Here is a 23,366-nt window from a genome sequence, read left to right as displayed (position 1 = left end):
GAGCAATGCCTAAAACGGGATCCATTATTTTTTTTTATTAGCATAGCAAAAGTAATGGAAACTTGATGGAACAGGACCAAACTGAAGCATGAAGCATGTTGTTAGCACTGCTGCCTTAAAGTGCTGTGGTTATAGCTTCAAATTTGACCAATGGTGATATCTGTATGAAGTTTTTCAAAGTTGATATTGCCCTTGATGATATTTAAACACATGAACACACACACTGCAAGGCAACAGTGCTAACCACCAAGTCACATTCAGTGAAGAGGAACCACTATGCAGAAAACCAACAACATTTGAAATGAAAAACAGATTGTCTTCAAGTTCTATCTGCCTCCCATTGAGTACAATGCAATAAAAAAGGATCCACCTGTATTCCATTTCTGATCCAGTGTACCAAAAAAGGAATGGAGATGGCAAATATTGAAACCGAAGACATTCCCCTTCAATTGGCTTAGAAACTGAAATTTTATTTTTTTCGTTTTGATCCATGATGGATCAGCAAAATGATAGCGTGAAAAGGCCCTAATAGATATCTGATTCAAGAATCTCTCTCTTGTTTGCAGAAGCAGTTATTTTATTTCATTACTCATGGGACATTATTTTACAAATGTGTAGTTCCCCTTTAAAAAACAGAACTGGATTTAGAATATTTTATTAAAAGAAGCAAATGAACTGAGAAAAACAAATGCAGGATATTGTCACATGATCAAATTCTATAATGTCAGCGAGATTGTATTTCACAAGATACACAATGGTTTACAACAGGGCTGCACTAAATATAGAATAATGAACAACAGTTACAACTTCTCAAAAAGAAACTCCAACAAACACAATGATTATTCATAAATCCGAATCCCTACGTCAGGAATACTTTCAGCACCCAAACAAATTTGGCCAACTATCTTGCAGTAGGCACCACTGGCAGCAGGTGACACTGGTTGATTGCTACATAACTGTGGCGACTTACAGGGAAGATTGGTAGTGAATATAGTCCATAGAAGAAGTGTGTATATGCAGTATAATATCTTTCCTAAAGAATCACAAGATAGGAATTAGATATATGGAGAGCTGTTTGTTGGGGTCCTCACACTGGAGAGCGGCTTTAGCTATCCATCTACCTACCTGTGCACAGTATGGTCATGAGGAATTTACTTAGTTTTGGATGCATACTAAGGGCTTAAACAGATGGGTGCATGCGTTAATACGCTCGCCGCTACAGAGCGTGTTAGCGCATGAACTGTTTTTTTTGACTATTCAAACTATGTGCGAGAAAGATACGGCAAGTCTCTATCTTATCCCGTCCGCAAAACAGGACAAAATCATGCCCATGTGTTTAAGCCTTAAAAGCGTATTCCAGTCGTAGGCATTGTGGCATTCTTACATAAGACATTAATTTCTGGGAACCTCACCTGTTGGGATCATGGAGCCTGCTGGTTTTCTTTAGGCAGTTCCCAGGAACTCCATTCGTCACACACATCAATAGAAAGCTGCTTGCTCAACTATTTCAGTAAGGCTGGATCCACACGAGTCTATACGTATTTATACGCGCATTTGCGCTGCGTTTTTGCAGAACGGGCAACGTGTATTTGCAAGCACAGATTCATTTTTTACTGTACGTTTCGCAGCTGCAAATTATGCACAAAATATAATGCAACGATGCTCTCAGCCTTTGAAGTGGCCAATGAGTGTAATGAGTTCAATATGTTCTTTCCCTGCGCACATGCCCATGGAAATAGAGCATGCTGCGTATTTTTTTACATTACCGAAATATGGCCAAAAAATACACATGCGAACAAACCCATTGACATTAATGGGTTGTATTTTTTGCGCAAGGTGCATGTGTGAATCCAGCCTAGGAGCTTTTTCACACAAACATATATCGGCCGCGTTTTCACGGCTGGACGATATACGCTACCCTTCTGATGCATTGGTTTCCAATGCATCAGTTCAGATGGGTGTATTCCGAATGTGTAAGAAACGCCGTTTTTACGCCGGCCAGGAAAGATAGTTCTGGAATTATCTTTTCCGGACAGAATATGGCCGCTGCCATAGACTCCTATGGGAGCCTATGGCAGTTGCCGGAGAAGGGAGGTGGGAGGGAGTTTAGCAGCATGACTGCCAAACTCCCTCCTTCTTCTCTCCCCCTCTCTGCCCCTTGCCGGCTATCTGCAATGGGACAGGGCGGAAGCTAGTGTGCTAAAGTCCCGCATCTCTCATAGACTGGAGCCGAGAGAGGGAGGGACTAGCTCTGCTAAGCTCCCACCCCCTCCACTTGCCATAAGCCTGCAAGGAGCGGAAAGGGGGTGGGGGTTTAAACTCTCACCCCCTTGGCCGATGGTATTCCGAGGCTAAGGCATATATGCGCCGCAGCCTCGGCCATCAGAACGAGCGTTTAAACGGAAGTTGCAGCCATGACTTGGTCATGGCTGCCTCTCGTTCACGCAATTTTCTGCCGCGCTGTGGCCGTGAAACGGCCAGCCGTAAATCGTCATGCCCATGTTAATGAAATCGGTGCTTTTACACAGGCCAATTCTAAGGTAGATATAATGAGTGCCAATTGACAAAGCATGTTGATCAGTGCGCTATTACATTTTTTTTACATGTGCTAAGCATTGCTGGTATGCTGATGAGTGATCATTGCAAGAATTGTTCATTCCCATATAGCCAGCTCTAAATGAACACTTTTTTGCTGCTAAAAAACAATAATCAGCTGATTAATGAGAGTTTGCTTATTTTGGCTGGTTGTTGTCCCTTTTACATGGTCAGATGATTTGGGCAAGCAAACATTTGTGCCCAGTAATCAGGTCGTGTAAAAGGGCCTTAACTTCAAAAGATTTCATTCGAAAGAGCTGCATGCAAGTACAGTATAGCCATGTCTTCATTAAAGTGTACAGAGAATGTGGGAGCCAAAATAAACCAATACCCCATTCTCCCCATAAGTGAGGGTCCCAGAGGTGAGACCGACACCTATTAGGCATTTATGCCATGTTCTGTGGATATAAATTAAATGCTTGAGATGGAAATCCTCTTTTAAGACAACTCTTTGCAGCAGTTATAGTACAAAGTTTAGGTGACGTGGAATCTGGGGAGCCGTTTTCATACTCACTCGGTTCCCTATTCCTGTGGTGTTCCCCGGCGAAGTCAAGTGCATCCCCATAGAGATGATTGGTAGTGCGCCTTCATAGCCTTCTGAAAGGAGTCACGCTTGATGTGTGCACACTGACTTTGTTGGGGACACTGCAGAAATGGGGGAATGGGCGAATATAAGACACAGCTCCCCGGACTCCACATCACCTAAACTAAATGCACCATAACTTAGTTAATGGTGCTTATAGTTGATGGCAGGTTCCCTTTAAAGGTGAATGGGATGCGGTCCCTTGTCTGTTAATATAATATAACATTAAGTCCGTGTAATTAGGAGATGATGTAATTACATCTATTCCCAGCCTCATAGGAGTAATCAAAATTTCTCCAAAATGTAAGTAATTTAAGAACAGAATGTGCCTATGCTAGGTGTAGTTGTGCTTCACTATGACAGAGAGGCCAAAAGGCAGCGTGAAGTCTCAGGCAGATTTGTGTCTATAATTAGAATGTAACAGCATAGACTGGACGCTTAGCGAGGAAAGAGGAACCATGAATAGTCAGAGAAGGGACGGTCGGCCACACAGCCTCACCAGGAAATATAAGTCCTTCACTTGTGTCCTTTCCTGTCCTTGTATTCGACTTTTTGCAAAAGTTGTCTGTTACTTTTACAGTTCCAAGAACAGCTGTAACCCAGCTTTTCCAGGCTCCTGAATATCAAATCCACCTAGTTATATAGCAAGATAGGCACTATAATGACATTCTTTGAAGGGCTTTTCTACATAACTACTGATGACCTATCCTGAAGTATGTCGCTCTGGACCCTTGTTGATCAGCTGTTCATTGGGCCTCCTGTCAATGCAGACGGATCTTGAATCAGACATCTCTGTCCATATTACCGTGGCCCAGGTTGGTAATACAGGTACAGCCACTGAATTCAATGGGAGTTGTGTCTGTATTACCAACAATGGTAACCCCCATCTACCTATTTAAAGGGGTTTTCCAGGAAAATACTATTGATGACCTATGTTCAGGATAGATTACCAATAGTTGAACGGCTGGGATCCACTGCTTGGGACCCCAGCGGATCAACTAACTGGGTACACGCTGTTAGCGCCGCAATAGACAGAGATCAGAGTGGAAGCTGCAGCTCTGACCTTTCTGTAGTGGCCAGTGCTTGTAACTGCAGGTGCAGCTCCCACTGATTTTAATGAGAGCTGCCCCTGCAGTTACAACTTACGGCCTTTACACAGGAGTTGGAGCAGCAGCTTTCGCTCTGATCCCTGTCTATTGTGGCGCCGGCACATGGTCAGCTGATTGGTTAACCCCAGCTGATCAATTATTATCAATAGTATTTTGCCTTTAACTAGGGTCTACCTAGAAATACAGTGATACTTTTGCAATTCAGACATCTGGGAAAGCTGGATGACAAGCTGTAATGGTGGCAACTTTGGTTATCCCTCAGCTTTTCCAGAAACAGATAAAACTTATTTTAGGGGGAAGTGCTCTCTAAGAAACCCGTAGCTCGACGCACAATTGTTTTTATAAACATTCGCATTTCTGTGTAGAAATTTGATATTGAACCGTGCAGCTGAAATTCATTTCACTCTTTGTGAGTCTTTCCAAGTGGAGTAATAAAGGAAAACACCCCAGCCCCACAATAACATTTATCCAGGGGGGCTGAGACCAATGTCCTAGGACTTTACAGCTGAAACTACAATCATCACAGAAAACTGTACAGTGTGCTGGAATATGTAGTTCTGCAACTGCAACATGTGACGTCCTTATTATTATTGTATGAGGAAAACAAGTGTAAAACTTTCCAGTAAATGAATTGCTGGATTAAACAAACAATATAAAAATATGACTCAGGGGATCCCGGGAAGGAAAGGAAGGGGTTGTTAGCTGGGGGGGAGACAGCTGGCCACTTCCTCGCTGCTGCACTGATCACAACCTATGACGTCAGTGGAACAAGCTCTTGGAACCAGTCTGCATTCCAAATACCAACCTGTTCCACTGGTCTGTTCCTCAATCAGACTTTTCCACAAGCCATATATTGCAGAAAAAGAATATCCACTTTATTCCTGAGGACACGATTCATTTAGACCTATAAAAGGAGTGAAATCTGCGTGGAAAATAGCAGTGATCCTTTCCTGTTGTTGCAAAAAAAAAGCCATGTATTTTTTCATAAAAAGTAGATGTTATTGTTTTCTGTAATCAGCCCTAAGTAGCTGTCAGATGACTTTTGGTGGTCTGTTTACATATAAGCTCTTAGGGCATCCCTCTTGGAAGACATTGATTGCGTGGGTACAACCACTGAATCCACCGCTGTTCTTTTAAATGGAGTCCAGGTCAGCACAGATTTGTGATCTCTTTATTGGTAATAAGAGTAGATATGGAGACTTATGAATGTTTTCACTGCTCCACGATCCAAGTTAAATCACCCCGTTAACCAGATTTTGGAGGTCAAGGTTTTGCACCTCTATGATCAGTTGATGGTCAGGTCAAGCAAGTCCCCACTGAACCCATAACTGCAACAGCTCCTTATTGTGAGCTCCTCAGATCTCAGCCTCTTGAATCCCTGTGTGACATTGGGGGAATGTGATACTGGGGTTTACAATAACCATGGCTGAACTGATAGATCGGGCAATAAGCTACTGTATCAGCGGATCCAGGGTCATACTGTACCATATGTCTTTATTGGGGTCTTTCGTATAGGTAGCTGCTTCACATTATAGGTTAAACAGTTTTAATATTTAGAAAAAATGTATAGAGATCAATAATAGTTCCATAACCTGAATTGCCCCAGATGACTCAAGACTGCCCTGAAGGGGGCTCTGGGCAATAGAAAAATCTTCTAATTATTATTAGAAACAACTAAGAAAAGACATGACATCTCGAAGAATGTTAGAGGAAATAGTCCTCATAGTTTCTTCAGAATGTAATGCATTCTTAGTATTTTAACTAAGTTAATTTGCTCCTTTTAACTTGACCGAGCACAAGGGGAAAGGATTGTAGATTAAACCCTACTTGGGCATCGCAGTGTGCCCTGTGTGACAGCTCTGGAGTATCTGACCACGTGATGCTCGGATGACTCACTGCAAGTTCATTCAAAAGTGAAAAAAAAGCATGAATGGGTTTTGCTGCTGAAGAACAATGTAACAAGTGCTGGCTGCAGAATACAATCAAAATGTTAGCATTTTTGGATACCGAATATATGCGTCACATAACATACCATTATTTATGGTAGGTCACATAAACAACCGTAAGAACATGTAAAATGAAAAAAACTTTATACAGTTTATACAGCCCTCTTTGGATAATCTCTTTTTGCTGAGGGGTTCCCTGACAATACAATGATCCCAGATTCCCAAGGGATCCCCAGTAGAGATTCTTGTCCGACCGTGCTCAGGGCGACAGGGGAGTGGGGGAAAGAGTGAGAGAGATCTCTCTCTCTCCCCCCTGCTAACCCCCCCCCCCCCCCCCCCCGAGCACGCTCGGACAAGAATGCAGTTACTGGAAAAGAGCGAGGCTCGCTGGAGTAACTGGTTTATCCGAGCATGCTCGCTCATCTCTAATCCCCAGTGATCAGCTTTAATCTATCAGGGAACTCATCAGCATAAGTGCAGTACGTAGCTTTGTGAAACATCAGGCAAGCAGGAGATCCAGCACCAAGCTCTGACTTCCACCACAGTCAGAGGAAGACTGAAAATAAACAGTAATGAGCTAAGCACAAGGCCAGGTTAAATAGTCCTCCCAAATTACCCACAGGTAAGACCAAGCATGTCTCACCCAATACCACCAGATCCAGAAGATCCCAGTAGTGTCCCCAAAAGTCTAATTTGGCATTTCATAATTCCTATTGAATTCAATGAGCTGTCTGTGTAATGCTTTGATGTGCTGGGTCCTCCAGAGTGAGAGATCCTCTTTGGGACCTTTTGCACAGACAGGCCAAAAAATTAAAGGACGATCAGCCTGTATAGACAGGCAATCAATCATCTATCAACAACTGCCTGTTTACTGTGAATGGAGGTGTGCGCCTAAGAGATCCTCGTCTGGCTCCACCTTCATTCACTGAGTGATCATGTCTCCTGTGTGAAAGCACAGGAACAATAATTGCTGGGATGACTGTCAGACACTTAGGCGTCTGACAATTGTCCAATGTTAAAAGACCGTTTGTAGCCACTCTCTGGCTTGGCTAATAGATAAGGTCTTTCTACAAATGTAGAATTCCCTAATTAGTGTTCCGAAGAACCACTCATAGATAGGACATGCTGCGATTTTTTTCCCACATTGCAATACAATGCAGGAGAAAAAAAGAAATTGCTCATGTATATGACCCCCTTCAAAAGAATGAGGTTTATATCCGTGCAAGATTTGTGCATCTCACAATACACAAATCTTGCAGATTTTCTCATTCACGTGAAAGCAGCCTTAATTATATAGTATCTTCAGGCCATAAATCCAAGAGACACTGCACAAGCAATCCCTCTGCTTATGGACCTACATCTCCTTGCTAAATTGGTCATACAACATGTAAAAGGTCATCAACGGATACTGCTTCTGCAAAGAATTTGTTCCCACATCAATGCTTCTCTGGATATCCCTGAAATGTCTTGTCAAGTACCTGTACCCAGTCCAACTGTGCTTGGTCTGCCTCTTGAAGCTCCAGTGTCTGCTCCAGAGGTTTTCTCCGTACCTCTCCATCTTCCAGAGTCTGCTCCAGTTGTGTCCTCAGTTCCTGCCTATGATAATTTCAAGTCTTGTCCTGCCATGCACCTGGACTAGTTCTTTGTCATCCTGCTTTGCAGCGGTGTGCTGATGACCCTACGACTTGCCAGGTGGATGCCTGCACCCTAAACAAGGAGTGGTGTTGTCCTCTCCCAAGTCTAGCTGCTGTCTTCGGTGTTTTTTTGGTATCTACTGCATTCACACTGCCATCTTTTCCTGATAAAGAACGGGTTTGCCAATCTTTTGATGAGTAGGATGCTTCCTTGGCCCTGCCATATGTCTGTTGCCCAGTCGTATTTGGTCTGTCCAATCCTGAAAATGATTGTTATTATATTGGGTTCCTGAACTGTTCTCCTGGTGACTACCCTTGGGTAAATTCTGACCATGTATACTGTGTTGTGACAACTTATTCTGTGTTGTGACCACCCTGGTTCTGAGTCCTGGTTCCTGCTCCATTCCTGGTGTCTGTGTTCCTGGATCAGCGCCTGGTCTCTTTTTGGTCTCCAAGTTCCATGCTCCACATCTCATTTTCATCACTGTTGTATCCCGCTGCCAACTGGTGAATATGATGGTGACTTGCTGAGAAGTCCAGATCCTTGTATAAGAATTAAAGGATGAATACCAGGCAATTTGCCCCTTGGTTTAGCCAGCACCAAACGAGTTGTAGCTAGATCCAGAAGATGAAGAGAAATAAATACAAGACCTGAACCAGATTACTAGAAAGGAACAGATACTAGAACCACTGCAACATTGCCTCAGGCAGCATCATGTAGTAGTTGCAGGAAAGCTTAACATATATTGAAGTAAGAAACTAATAGCCTGATCCTGTCACTTCTCAAGAGCGCTAAGTGCAGCACATCCTAGGTGGGTTTCCTGTGATGGTTGTGGAGAGGGCAGCAGTGTGGCACATTGTAGCAGGGACATCACATCAGTTAACAAGTGAATTGGCTCTGGCTGCCTGACAGCATGGTGAGCATGGAGCATGTGTGACTCCTACTCCCTTGTCTCCTGCACCTCGGAGCAAGTGCTTCATGCAGTTGGTGCAGTCAATGCACAGTGAGCACACTGCATATTACTCTGACTGGCAGCAGCTGTGGACTTCCTCACTTCACAGGCTGTCCTTGCTTATTGTATGCATTACCCACAAGGGCAATGGCACTTATGGAAACTCTCTGGTGAGCACTGTGTCTCTTTATGGGGCACTGTGAGCTTCACTCTTTACTCGCTATCAAATGTATATACTACGCAAGTGTAGATTTTGAAAAAACGTAAACATTAATGAAGATTGGCAACCATGTGGATCATATTGCCCCTCAAGCTCTGTTGGACCTAGCCAACATCTTCCATAAGTCATACAAATAGTCTTGGTGACCCTGAACCACCTCACTGGTATTATCTTGTTTTTTTGTGAACAAAGCTGCAGCTGAGGAGACTCTTTCTACCAAGCTTCAACTTGAACTACCTGAGGGTATGTACACTTGGGCAATTTAATAGTTACCCCCAGTATTCTTGGGCGCAACTCGCATCGGACAGCACTTAGACATGCCATCCATGTGCTGTCCTATGTGTTTAACACAACATAGACATGCACTATTCTTGTCTGAAAATTTTTTTACTTATGGCTTATTCAGACGACCGTATATCGGCCGGGTATTTACGCCCGGCCGATATACGGCATCCCTCTCTGCAGGGGGAGGAGGCTGGAAGAGTCGGAAGCAGTGCACTGAGCTCCCGCCCCCTCTCTGCCTCCTCTTCACCCCCTCTCCGTCCCTCTGTGCTATTTGCAATGAGAGGGGGCGGGGCTAAGTTCTGAGAGACGCACTATGTAACAACTTTAAACAAACTACTCGTTAGGTTGTACTTCTGGGACCTGTAGTTCTATGGGTTTCCAGGAGCACACCTTCACAGGTCTGGCATGTTTGTGCTGGCTGGGTGTGGAGTTCTGCAGCCAACCAATCACCACCGGTGTGCTGCATCAGTCTTTCTAGAGGTAGCTGTTTTCCTCATTCCCCCTTGTGTTTGCATTCATGCTTGTTCTGTGGGTGTGAGCTGTGATGTTTGCTGTGTTGGTGTGAACTGTGCTCTGTCTACTTGGATCGTTTAGCATCAAGGGCGAGGCAGGTCCTTAGGTTCCAGCGTGGGGCATCTCTATCAGGTCGATTTTCCCGCATACAGGCAGGATTCATGGGATAAGTTGTCTTGTGAGAGTATGGAGCCACCAGACAATGAGGACCCTTGAAGCAGGCTTGCGGGCTTAGTTATCTTGTCCAAAATATGAACTAATGCGTTGTACGAACTGTAGCAATTCCCTCTGTTTATGCGTCCAGGTATGCAAAGTGAGTGTTTTGGCCGTTTGTCAGTCTGTTTTATGTCTGTATTCTGTTCTATGTGAAATCCACCATCCGCTGGTTGTTGGACACCTGGTTCTTGTTTGTTTTTCCTACCTGTCCGTTGGTGGGCGGACGCCCAAGACTTGTCCTGTCCCCTTTGTCCGTTTGGTAGGTGGATGCTAGGACCTTGTCTTGTCTGACTCCTGTGTCTAGCCACCTGTATACCAAGCCTACACATCAGTCCTGACTGCTCAGTTACCAAATCGCCACGGGGTTTTGTTGGCAGTCCAGGGCTAACGTAACACTGCTATTACAGAGGGCTTTTATTCACTCCAGGTGAATTTGGTGTTCTTATCAGCAATGAGGGTGAATGGGAACAGCAGCTACTCAGAGAGAGGAAGACAGAGGAGAGATAGCTGTACTTTTGAGTGGGTGTGGTTATGCTACACAGCCTCTGGGAAAGGAGAGGGGGATCTGAGTGTTGTACCTTCATGAGAGAAACCAGCTGATGAGTGCTGAGAATGCCCACGGCCACTTGAATGTAGCAGATACTGCAAATCAAGAATGCATAAGAAGGAAAACTCAATGCAAAAAAAACCTAAAACGGATAAGTGCATCAATTTTTTCAGTTGGGACCTAGTAGGACGTGTGTATTTTTCATGCACAAAGGTTTCCACAGCCTTTGAAGACTGTTAAAATATTTCAGTATATTTTAATGGTTTTTAAACAAAACGTATACTTTAATCTTGTAATATTCTAGCAATATACTCATTACTAGAGAGAATCTACAATCTCTTAGCCAGAGTGGAGAGTAATTACAAAGAGCGTCTTTCTCTGGAGAACCTGTCCTATCCTACCATACACAGAAAACCCATTGATATGAATGGGCACAGAGTTATAGTTAATTTCCCCTATGGTGACTCTGCAGAAGAACTGAACACTGACTGCCAGGTTTCATCATAGATTACAGTTGAACAATAGGGATTATATTAAGGGGACACTTTTTTGATCAGTTTATTATTAGTGGCCCCCTCCTACAAGTATGGATTGTCCAGAGCAGAGAACTTGTTGAAGAAGTCTATGTTCACATGCAGAACTGGTGGGGGAAAAACAACAGCCTTTTACAGCACCACAAACCATACAAAAAAAATGCAGTGTAAATGGACCTGAGATGCAGATTTTAAATCCGTAGAAGAATAATTTATGCTGTTGCTTTTCAGCACAGATTTCACCCCTTGAAATGAGGAGGTCAAATCCACGCCAAAACTTACATCTAAACTTTGGTCTTACATTCACTGCTTAAAATCTACTCTACATGGGTGCGGTCTTAGATTGGAATTTAGAATGTATTATGATGATGTATCCAGTTTAAATATGTATTGTGATGATTTTATTGTGTCTTTTGAAGAGTTTTTACCATAATCAAAGACCTTGTAGATACACCAGGAAAGATTTTTTGAACTATTTTCATTATTAATAGCATTCTGTGGTTCCCCTTAGGCTGCATTCACACGAACGTATATCGCCTCGGTTTTCACGCCGAGCCGATATATGTCGTCTCTCTCTGCAGGGGGGGAGCCTGGAAGAGCTAGGAGCAGTGCTCTGAGCTCCCGCCCCCTCTCTGCCTCCTCTCCGCCCCTCTGCACTATTTGCAATGAGAAGAGGTGGGATGGGGGCGGGGCTAATTCTAGAAACTTAGCCCCGCCCCATCCCGCCTCCTTTCATTGCAAATAGTGCAGAGGGGCGGAGAGGAGGTAGAGAGGGGCCGGAGCTCAGTTCCTGCTCCTGGCTCTTCCATCCTTCCCCCCTGCAGATGAGGACGACGTATATCAGCTCGGCGTGAAAACCCAGCCGATATACGGTCGTCTGAATCCCCCCTTAAGCAGCAGAAACTCTATGTTCACCTCTGTTTGGGACATTACTTTATGTTGAGAACTGCTTCTTGCTTGATGACTGTACTTTCTGTATAGTAATGTTTTAATCATAGATTCCTGGCCTTTTTTTTACCTTGTGGGCCTCATCCAATTTAACAATATAAGAGGGAAATTTATAGGCTAGAGCTACACTGTGGCCATGACTGCAAAACTCGTTGCACGAATAAAGATGGCTCTATGGTTTGGCTACATGAAGTTGCATTGTGACTTTCAAGCTATTGCACTATGATGGACTTTTGATGGATTTCTTGTGATTATCAGGTTGCAGTAACTTGCGAGTTGCAATGTGACTTCGCGTACATTAGAATGCAATGTAGTAGGGCCATAGTATGATCTTTGGCTGCGCAACGTGTATCATGGCTAAAGTTGCAGTCTTTCTATATAGAGAAACAAGAAATTGTAAAATTACAAACATTTGTTAATAAATATTTAATTTGTGATACTAATATTATGACATCTGAATTGGCACTGTTTGGTTGTTATGATATGTCTGAAATAGTATCAATTTCCAGTAGATATGGCCAGAAGACAGGGCTCCCAAGGCGAGCCACATAGCAAGTGGTGATAACCCACATGCAGCTCCTGAGCCACTGGTTTAAATTGTCACAATTTAATGGGTTTTGCAAACCTGACACCGCATTTAACTAATGTGCATTTAATATGCTCACACAACTATTCTTATGTTGGTGTTACTGTAGTCCATTCATCATAGAGGCTAATGTCAAAATACTGGAAGCTTCTGCTCTTAGATTTGGCATTTGATCAGGAAAAAAATAGCTTTGAGCCATGCGTTCTCTTGGCTAAAAAGCTGGAACTGAGCATACTGATATGTTGAACGCACGGGACAACAGAAGAACACGATGCAAATATACTTAGCACATTGCCATGTACTGTCTATTACAGAACTTTTCATTCTGATTTGTGAATCATATATCTTTATGCACTCCTGTGCATGGCCTGGTATTCACCGGAATGGGGCTGAGCTGCACAACGAGGCACAAAGAGCTCATGCCCACTGCACAGTTTTCACAGTATATCGTGCGTTGCACACAGGCATGATACGTGGTGAATGGCGTCAATGAAAGTCAATAGACTTTCATTGATCCATGCACACCGGCGTGCGGACGCTGCGTATCAATATACATAAGAAATACATTGCAGCATGCTCTATTTCTCTGGGTTCATTTGCAGTGTGAACTCTATATACTTGTATAGGCAGTGTATTATACGCTATCCATATACAATTCATTGCATATGGGCAGCATTTTCCTGCTCTGAACAGAGTGAGGAATTAAAAAATAAAATCACACTGCGCATGTCCATGAGCATGTAATCTGCGAGCACGTTTTGCATACGGCCATAGGCATGAGCCCAAAAAACCTCTTGTTGCCTATTGGAAGCAAATAACAAGGTGCTGTTAATAAATCTGTTAAAGTGCATTCACACAGCAAGGTGATCGCTCAAAATTCGTTCAAATGACAGTTTAAGTGACATTTTTGAGCGATCACTTTGCATAAGCTCTTTCAGTGTTTTCCTGAAAATAAGACCTACCCTGATAATAAACCCTGCCCTGATTTTTAGGGGGGTTGAAATATAAACCCTCCCCCAAATATAAGCCCAAGCTACACTAGGTTAAAAAAAACAAACCGCAATACTCACCTCGCAGCCGGTGTCTGTGCCCCTCACTATGGGCTCCCCAGCGGTACTGTGGTCTTCCCGACGGGGCTTTGAATTCCCCCGCCTCCAGCAAGTAAGCGCTGTGATTGGATCGAGCGCCAGTGAATAACATCACTCAATGGCTGTGATTTGTTCATCGAGCGCTGGCTGTGATTGGCTGGTACTCAATCCAATCACAGCGCTTACTTGCTGGAGTCGGGGCAATTCAAAGCCCCGCTTACCAGAGAGATGACAGCAGGGAGGATTAAAGAGAAGCCTGCCGCACCGCCGGGAAGACCATCACTTGGGACACAGACTCCAGCTTCGAGGTGAGTATACGCCCCTCCTCCCCACCGAAAATAAGACACAGTGCATCTTTTGGGGCAAAATTTAATTTAAGACAGTGTCTTATTTTTTGGTATTAGCTAGTTAAGAGCTTATCAGTGAGTAAATGAAGGCTCCCGCTGTTTGCAGAAGACAGCGGGAGCGCTATCTTCTGCAAACAGCTGCTTTGTTTCTCGGAGCTCTCTGCTGGTATGCTGCTGAGCTGATAGTGCCGAGAACAGCAGGAGCTGCTTTATTCTGAGAGCATGCTATCTCGCGGAGTACTCAGCGCAAGGCGCTGATAAGGCTCATCGCTGATTTTTAGCTTGCTAGAAATCAGTGATGAACGAATAGTGCACGAACAGTGCACGATGGCAGCACATTTAGACACGATTATCGCTCAAAAGATGGCTTTTGAGCGAATTTTGAGCGATAATCATGTTTAAATGGGCCTATATTCTTTACATTGGAGGGAATATTCTGCTAAAGTGTTGCAGAATATGTTGTCCCTGAATTCTGCAACAAAATCCACACTGCTTACTGTAGATTTTAATGCGGAATTGCCAGCAAGATTCTGCTATTTTTCTGGTATCGCTATATCTGTAAAGGTTCAATTTATAAAAATATCACATTATTAATCCTGCGTGGTTAAGTCCATCAGAAAAAAAGGTACACAATTGCAGAACTGTGCTTTTATGGTCACTCTGTCTAAAAAAAAAAATTCATTAGGGCCGGCTTAACACAGACGTAAGCCTATTTACGCACGCATTTGCGTTGCATGTTTGCACGATGGGCGTGCACTTGTGCGTACTCTACTGTACTGTTTCTACAGGCTTGCCCTGTGTATTTGTGCGCACAAAAAACACACAAGTATGCTTGATTTTAATGGGTAATTAAGTTTATTATGTGCAATAAGCATGAAAATAGAACATGCTGCATATTTGTTTGTGCAAACGAAATTTGTGTGCAAAATACGCTCATGTAAATGAACCCATTGAAATCACTGTGCATTGCAAGCACAAATTTTGAATACGTAGTACCTAGCCCAAATGCCTTGTGTGTATAAGGGCTTATTCAGACATGCGTTTATTGGTCAGGTTTTCACACCCATCCTGATATATGCTGACCCTCTCTGCAAGGGTAGGAGGCGGGACGGGAGCTAGTGCACTGTGCTCCCGCCCCCTCTCCGCCCCTCACCACTGTTTGCAATGGGAGGGCGGAGAGGGGGTGGGGCTAAGTTTCCCCACCACCACCACCACTGGTCCCGATCCTCTCATTGCAAACAGTGGTGAGGGCAGAGAGGGGCTGGGAGCTCAGTGCACTAGTTCTCGTCCCGTCCCGCCTCCTTCCCTTGCACAGAGGGGCAGTGTATATTGGCTGGGCGTGAAAACCCCGACTGATATGTGCACATCTGAATATGCCCTATGCCCTAAAAAGCTATTAAAAAGTCGTATGGTCCCAATTTGGTACTGATACAACCCACATGTCTCCCTGCAAAAAACAAGCCCTTACGCAGCTACATTAATGGAAATTTTTAGAAAGTTATGAGGGCAAAATATGACGGCCGAAAGCAATTTTTTAAGCATTACTATGTTTTAAAAAAAAAACTATATATATTAGGTATTGCTGTAATTGTACTGACTCAAAGAGTAAAAACAAAGTGTCATTTTTACTTCACCATGAATGCCCTAAAAATACAACCCACCCCAAAATGGTGCAATTGACTTTTTTTTCCGTTTTGGGGAGCATACCTTCTTTGAGTTAACACCAAAATCTGCACTGCTAACTGCGTATTTTGATGTGGACTTGCCGGCAAGATTCTGCACATCCCTAATTGGCAAATGATTATGGCAGCCCTGTGGGCCTTTACAAGGCTGCAGGCTTCCATGACACCTGGACCCCACCCCTCCAACCTTGTATGGAGCGTTTCATCCATTCAAATCCCAATCGATCGGGATATTTAAATATTGCTATAAGAACTGACAGCGGCATTTAAAGGGTAAACAGCTGTGATTGGAGTGCTCTCCAATCACGGCTGTTGCGGGCAGGTGTTGGAGCAGATTTGGCTTTCCGAGCCTGCTCTATACACAGCATATGCTGTGGACGGTTATAGACATCCTTACTGCAGGGGTATGTGTAGTTAGGACACATATTGCTGTATGTATGATGAGAAGGAGTTAAAGGGTAGTGGCATAGCTAAAGGCTCATGGGCCAGGGTGCAAGGATTTATCTTGGAACCCCCCCCAACTTCTCTTAACCCCTTAACGCAGAGCCATAACTTGAAGTTCCTGGGCCCCAATGCAAAACCTATAACAAGGCCCCTAATGATAATGCTTTATTCATAGTACTGGGAGAAGAGAGGCCTTATGGGCCCCCTAAGGCTCCTGGGCCCGGGTGCAACCGCATCCCCTGCATCCTCTATTGTTACACCAGTGTTAAAGTAAAGGGTTTTTCTAGTATTAAGTTAATAATTCTTAATTACTGCAATCATGAAAAATTCCATAGCTTTCTAATATTCTTCATATTTCAATGGCTCATCATTTTCAAGTTACCAGTTTAATGTTAATGAACGAAAACAATCACAAGATTGCAAACCCCAACCTACCCAGCGAGAAGCCGAAACATTTGTATCCAGCCTAGACAATGCATTGTGAGCTAAACTGCCTGAACTAAGGGTGCTTTTACATGGCACGATCTGTTGGGCAACAGATGTCCAACAGGTCGTTCCAGCGATGACCGTTCCTGTGCTTTTATACAGGAATGATCATTGCTGACTGAATGGAACTGGAACGGGTTGGAGATCGTTCCCGCCTTCCTGTCTTAATCAATCGTTCATAAATCAACGACTGCCTGTTCAACATTGTTCAGTTTTCTGCATGCAGACACTGAACGACGAACGAGAAGTAAACGACTACCGTTCATTGTTCAGTCACTGTATGCATTTACACTGAACGATAATCATTCACATTCTCGCTGGATCGTGGGAATCTGAACAATAATTGTTCCGTGTAAAAGTACCTTAACGAATACATTGTAGCAACCCATCAGTCACATTTGCGCAGCTGCTGTATTTAACTTACATTGTATAGACTAAATACAGTTGTATCCACTAATCAGCTGTGGTTGGACCATCGCCAATCAAGCATTGATGGATACTTAGGTTAGTCCCGGAAAACCTCTTTAGCAACCATCAATTATTAAGATAATGTTCACATTGTAGCAAATCATCTGTTTAGTGAATACACATTGGAATGTTCTTCCATGCGACTATGGTCAACTTTAGTTGCAGTCGAAGTAGCACAAAGTATCTGCACCCAGCGGCAAGCAGCGGGCAGTGGCCCCTTCAGCAGCCAAATAGTTACTGAGTAGAGACTGTAGGAATGTGGTGTCTGTAATATGAACCCAAGCTTTCAACTGGGAACACTTCCTTTGTTTCTTCCCCTTTCTCTATGCATGTATGCCTAGTAATGAATGAAAGTCTTTATGTACTAAGTATTTACTCCTTTTACCAACTACATAGGAAAATATTTGTGCATCTTGTATGTGATTTTATGCGCTGGCAGTTTAGTTGAGATTCGGACTGACCGAGTTTATTTGCATTACATTTAAATAACAATTATTTTTGCTATTCATGCATAACGCTGACAATTTAGCATAATGTCCTACAGTGAGGGTTTCCAGCCGGATTCCATGCTCAGTGAAGCTTTCAATTTAATTCCACTGTCATTTCCCCTTGTATTTTTATAGCCGTGTATAAAAATAAGTTGCAATATCTGAAATGTCATCGAGGTCACACAAACGTTAAATCGCTGATGAACTATATAGAAACAATTTAAGAAACTTGGGCGCATTTCGCATTGGAGTGTCCGTGTGCTGCCTGATCTGCATGGACGCTCCATGCTGCACGTGCTATTCTCGTACGTGAAAATGAATGCGAATGAGACATGCAGCAATTAATTTCGCACGAAACATTGGTGCCAGTGAAAAGTTGCTCATGTGTAAAGCCTCATAGACGGAGGCGTAACTTGAAGCTCCTGGGCCCCAATGCAAAACTTGGAACGGGGCCCCCAACTATAATGCTTTATTCATAGTAATGGGCTTCTTATATGGAGAAGAGAGGCCTTATGGGCCCCCCAAAGCTCTGGGCCCGGGTGCAACCGCATCCCCTGCATCCTCTATAGTTACGCCCCTGCTCATAGACTCTAATGGAATATATCGACAGAACATGGCCATGTGAATTGGCCCTCATAGAGGTGCTACTTTCAGAAAAATCTGGTGACAGGCTGAGATGGGGAATGATGTGACTGTTGACATACTTGTTGCTAAAGATTCACTTCTTAGCAACCATTGGCCTAAGTCATTCAGCATTATTTTATATATTGTTAGAGTATTTTTCCACATACTGAATGGTATCATCTTTTTGCCCTGACGTCAGTTACCACGCAGTAAAAGCACGTGCGCTTTACTGCAGTTTTGCGATGGAGTTTTTATCATACAGCTCATCAGGAGGGGTGTCGTGTCTCTTTAAGGAGAGCACACAAAAAGTGTGTGGAGACACCTAGGGGGGGGACAGGGTTGGGCGATAGTATAGTCTCTCCCGAAGGAGAGGACACAGAAAGGTTGTGGAGACACCTAGAAGATCAGTGAGAAGACTTAGAAGGCCATGCAAGCTTCTCTGGGTAATTTATGCAAATAAGGAAGATGGAAAAATACCTCTGCAGCGCCACCTATTGGATGGCAGCATTCCTTCAAATCAATGTGACTTTTTAACAAGTCTTAACAATGATTAGGAATAGGAAACAATGCCAGAAAACCATACACAGACAGCTGTTTCAGGGTTTTCAGTCCAAAAATTCGGACAGAACTATTGTCTGCGTGCAAGTCGCCTCAGACATGTGACAAAATACGGTGTATATGTGAAAGTTCCGTCATAGAGGTCCTGATAAATAAAGCAGGCTGAGATTGGGAATGCATGGCTGCTGATAGGCTAGTAGCTACATTACGTAACAAGTAGTTTGTTTTAAGCTTCTAGCAACATTTTATTAATTAATTAGTCTGATTAATGCCGCTTTGTAGCACGTCCGTTATTTGAATGCGTGTTATGAACGTGTTCCAGGTGACATTACAACTGTATGCCATCAGTATTTTCAGAAGTATTTGCCTCACTATGTTTTAGTTTCTTTTGGGCAGATACTGATCAGCATTTGCCCAATAGAAAATAATATCAATATGGAGGCAAAATAGGTCATGCTGCATTTTTTTTTTTAAATGGCCTTGAAAAATTTGGCCATATGAATAGCCTGATAGAGTTACAATAGCTCATCTGAAAGTAGACTGAGGCTGGTTTTAGACGAGTATATTTTTGTCTTGTCCTTTGTCTATGTTTTGGGGAATGTATTGCTATTAGAGATGAGCGAGCATACTCACTAAGGGCAATTGCTCGATCGAGCATTGCCCTTAGCAAGTACCTGCCTGCTTGGGAGCAAAGATTCGGCTGCCGGCGGTGGGCAGGGAGCGGCTGGGAAAACGGGGAGGAACGGAGGGGAGATCTCTCTCTCCCTCTCTCCCTGCTCCTCCCTGCTCATGGCCGCAACTCACCTGTCACCCGCGCCGGCAGCCGAGCCTTTGCTCCCGAGCGGGGAGATCCTTGCTAAGGACAATGCTCGATCGAGCAATTGTCCTTAGCGAGTATGCTCACTAATCTCTAATTGCTATGTATCTATTCACATTGCAATATTTTTCACAGCATGACCTATTTTTTGCATATTAGCCTCCGTATTACAAATATAGATTCATATTTGCCCAATAGAAAATAAGAACAATCCATAGGCAAATACTGATAGTTGTGATGTCACCTGAAATGTGTCTGTAATATCGATCCATATTATAGACGCGTTACAATACGCCCATCTGAAACTGGCCTAATAATGCAGGCTGAGATGGGGAATGGTGAGACTATTGATAGACTGTTAACTAGAGATACACAACTTAGAGTCTAGTCTGTCTAACAATACTCGGCATCATTTTATTTTTTATTAAAAAAAAAACATTTTTAGGAAAATCTGATTAATAGTGTAGGCTCAGATGGGGAATGACGTTGCATGACTGCTGGCACAGTAGTTGCTAGGGATAAGCATACACTAACTAGCAAATACTCAACATAATTTTATATATTGTTATAGAGGTGATCATTTAAGAAAACGGATTCATAATGGTGGCTGAGATGGGGTCTGTTACTAAGGTTATTAGCTCAGATGTGAACTTCAAAGGGTGCAAAGCAATTAATAGTACTCAGTACATGATTTTCTCTATTGTCGACCGCTGTATTAATCAGATTTTTGTAAAATAAATTGTCTACTCACTCAGGTTTAACATAAAAACCCATGGACTGTTTGTATTGATGAAGTGTGATCTGAATTATTCTTGTCAAGGTGTTCGCTTCAAAAAATGAAGGGTTATCACAAGTGTTCCTTGTTACAAGGATCACTGACCAGCAATATTATATGAGATACAGGGGGGCACTAAAATACTAATTACTAGGAACAGTAGTGCCAGAATAGGCAACATAGTGACGCTACATATGGTGCAGACTGATACTTTGGGGGATGCTAAATTCTCGAGTTTGCCCTCAAATGACCAGAAACCATCTCTCTGCTTGGACTTGAAAATGTGGCTGGATGAAGAGACAACATCAGCATGTGGGTGTAGGTGCAAGTAGCTGACTCTAAAATATGGAGGCTTTGAGTTATCCACTTGTTCGGTCTACATTTGCAAAACAGAAACCACATGCATACCTGGGCATTTAGCAATTAAATCAAATGACCACACAGAGAGCTCCACCATGGCCACAATTGACAGCCAGATTTTCCAGCCTATGTGGGTGGCTGATCAGACATATTACCATATAGTCACTACTCCTAAATATGTGATATATTCCCTATTGGCAAATACAATAATATATAAAACAGGCATCAGTTTTGAGGGCTCATGGCGGAGATTAATTTGGCCTTTTGTGGGCTTTATGTGGTTGTCCTTTTTTGAGTTGTCCTTATCACGTGACCTTTTATGGGGGCAGGAAGGATTTTTCTTTGCTGGGTGGCTATAGTTTTCCTTCCTATGAATCAAATAATTGTCTGAGGGCTTAGTCACATGGACGCATCGGCGCCCGTGTTACTGCAAGAAGAAGACGGACGCTCTTCAGGACGGACGGCTCTCTGCAGTGCCGGAAGAAAGAATATGTGACCGGCTTCATTGCCGGTCATGTGTTCTTTTTTCGGCGCTGCAGGGAGTCGTCCTTCCTGAAGTGCAGCCGTCTTCTTCCTGCAGTAAGGGCTCAGTCACAAGGGTGCATCGGCGCACGTGTGACTAGGCCCTGAGAAGGTTGGTCTTGATGGACAGGTGTCTTTTTTCATCTTATATCTTAAGTATATGTATTGATTTTACAGAGTGTAGTTAAAAATACTGCTCCAGAACTATATCTCAATATTGGTGTCCTATATTGAAATAACAATAGTGTACTTAAATAGGAAGGCATGGATGCGCTACATGTTTGTAGAGCACATGGGCCCCTGAGGGCCCTGGAACATGGATTTCAATTTTGTGTTGTGGCCCCTGTAAGAGATAGAGAAAACTCAATTGTAAAAATGAAGAGTAGCATGTGAGAAGCTGAAATCCACTTTCTGCATCTCTCTAAGTCCTGTGGGTTCGCTGCTATGACTAAAGGAAGGAAAAGGTACTCAAAGTTGCCTCCATTTGCTATGATAGGGGCAGATCATCGAATAAGTCATTCACCGTCATCTGCAGGAGATGCAAGCAGTGATCTGTGTTGAGAGTGCTTGGAATGAACACAGGTCCAACGACTCCTTCATGCATGTATCGTAGCACAAGGAGGCCACTTTGAGTATGTTTTCCTTACTTCAGTCATAGCACCGGTCCCACAGGACTTAGAGAGATATGGAAAGCGAATTTCTGCTTCTCACATGCAACTCTTCAACTTTGCAATTCGGTTTTACAACACAAAATTGAAATCCATGTTCCGAGGCCCCCAAGAGTTCATGCACCATACCATCATGTAGTGCATTCATGCCTTCGTATTTAAGTATGCTAATTTTATTGAGATATAGGACACCAGTACTGAGATATAGTGCTGGATAAGTCTTTTTGACTACACCATGTTTTTTTAAACAGCTGTTTTTATGGGGCATGGCCAATAATGTATCTATATAGCTGTGTTCTAGTTCTGCAATGGGTGGAAAGCCACAGGTTGCAGGCCACTGTTTTGGAAGGTGAAAAGGAAGCAGTTGCAACCTATGTTACATGAGTCATATAAGCTGTCAGGTCAGATAAACTGCATTCAAAGGACCAAATATGGGATTGACAAGGCAACTCTTAGGTGGATTTACAACTGGCTGAGTGATCGTACTCAAAGAGTGGTCATAAATGGCTGTATATCCAAGTGGAAGAATGTATCAAGTGGGGTACAACAAGGCTCTGTCCTAGGCCCATTGTTGTTCAACATTTTTATAAATGATCTAGATGAGGGAACTGAGGGGAAACTGATCAAATTTGCTGTCGACACAAAGCTAGGAGCCTGGTAAGTGCCACCGTGACAAGAGACCACTCTACCCTCCCAGCTCCTCAATGTATGCCCTGTGTCTGGAGTCACCCTATGGGATGCAGCAGTATCAGCCTGTTTTTATTTGTACAAGGAAAGACAAGAAGCAATGGGATGAAACTGAAAGGGAGGAGACACGGATTAGATTTCAGAAAAAAACATTTCTGACCGTGAGGTGATCAATGAGTGGAACAGGTTACCACGGGAGGTGGTGAGTTCTCCTTTAATAGAAGTCTTCAAACAGAGACTGGACAAATATCTGTCTGGGATGATTTAGTGAATCCTGCATTGAGCAGGGGGTTGGACCCGATGACCCTGGAGGCCCCTCCCAACTCTATGATTCTACAAAATAACCAGCCAAGCTTTTACTTTTACTTTTGTTGTGAATTTAGAGGAAAAGTATATTGCATAATCAGTATAAGAAAAGCATTTACAGAACTACTTTCACATTTCAGCTGTGAAATGCTGGTCAGAAATGGAGTTTTCTTTTAAAAAGTAAAATGTTACTTGACCACCAAATACAGAATTTCTGAAAAGTCATGGCATGAGATGCTTTACTGTATGTTAGTAAACTTATTCATAAAATACATTGTACAGAGAAAGCCTCTTCCTATGCGTACAGAGGAGAGGCTTTTTCTGTGACTGATGAGCGTTATCTGTGAGCCTTGCCATATAACATTCATATGTTAATAT

The sequence above is a fragment of the Eleutherodactylus coqui genome, chromosome 6, assembly GCF_035609145.1.
Source record: "Eleutherodactylus coqui strain aEleCoq1 chromosome 6, aEleCoq1.hap1, whole genome shotgun sequence".
Taxonomy (NCBI): domain Eukaryota; kingdom Metazoa; phylum Chordata; class Amphibia; order Anura; family Eleutherodactylidae; genus Eleutherodactylus; species Eleutherodactylus coqui.
Note: the sequence above shows the minus strand (reverse complement) of the source record.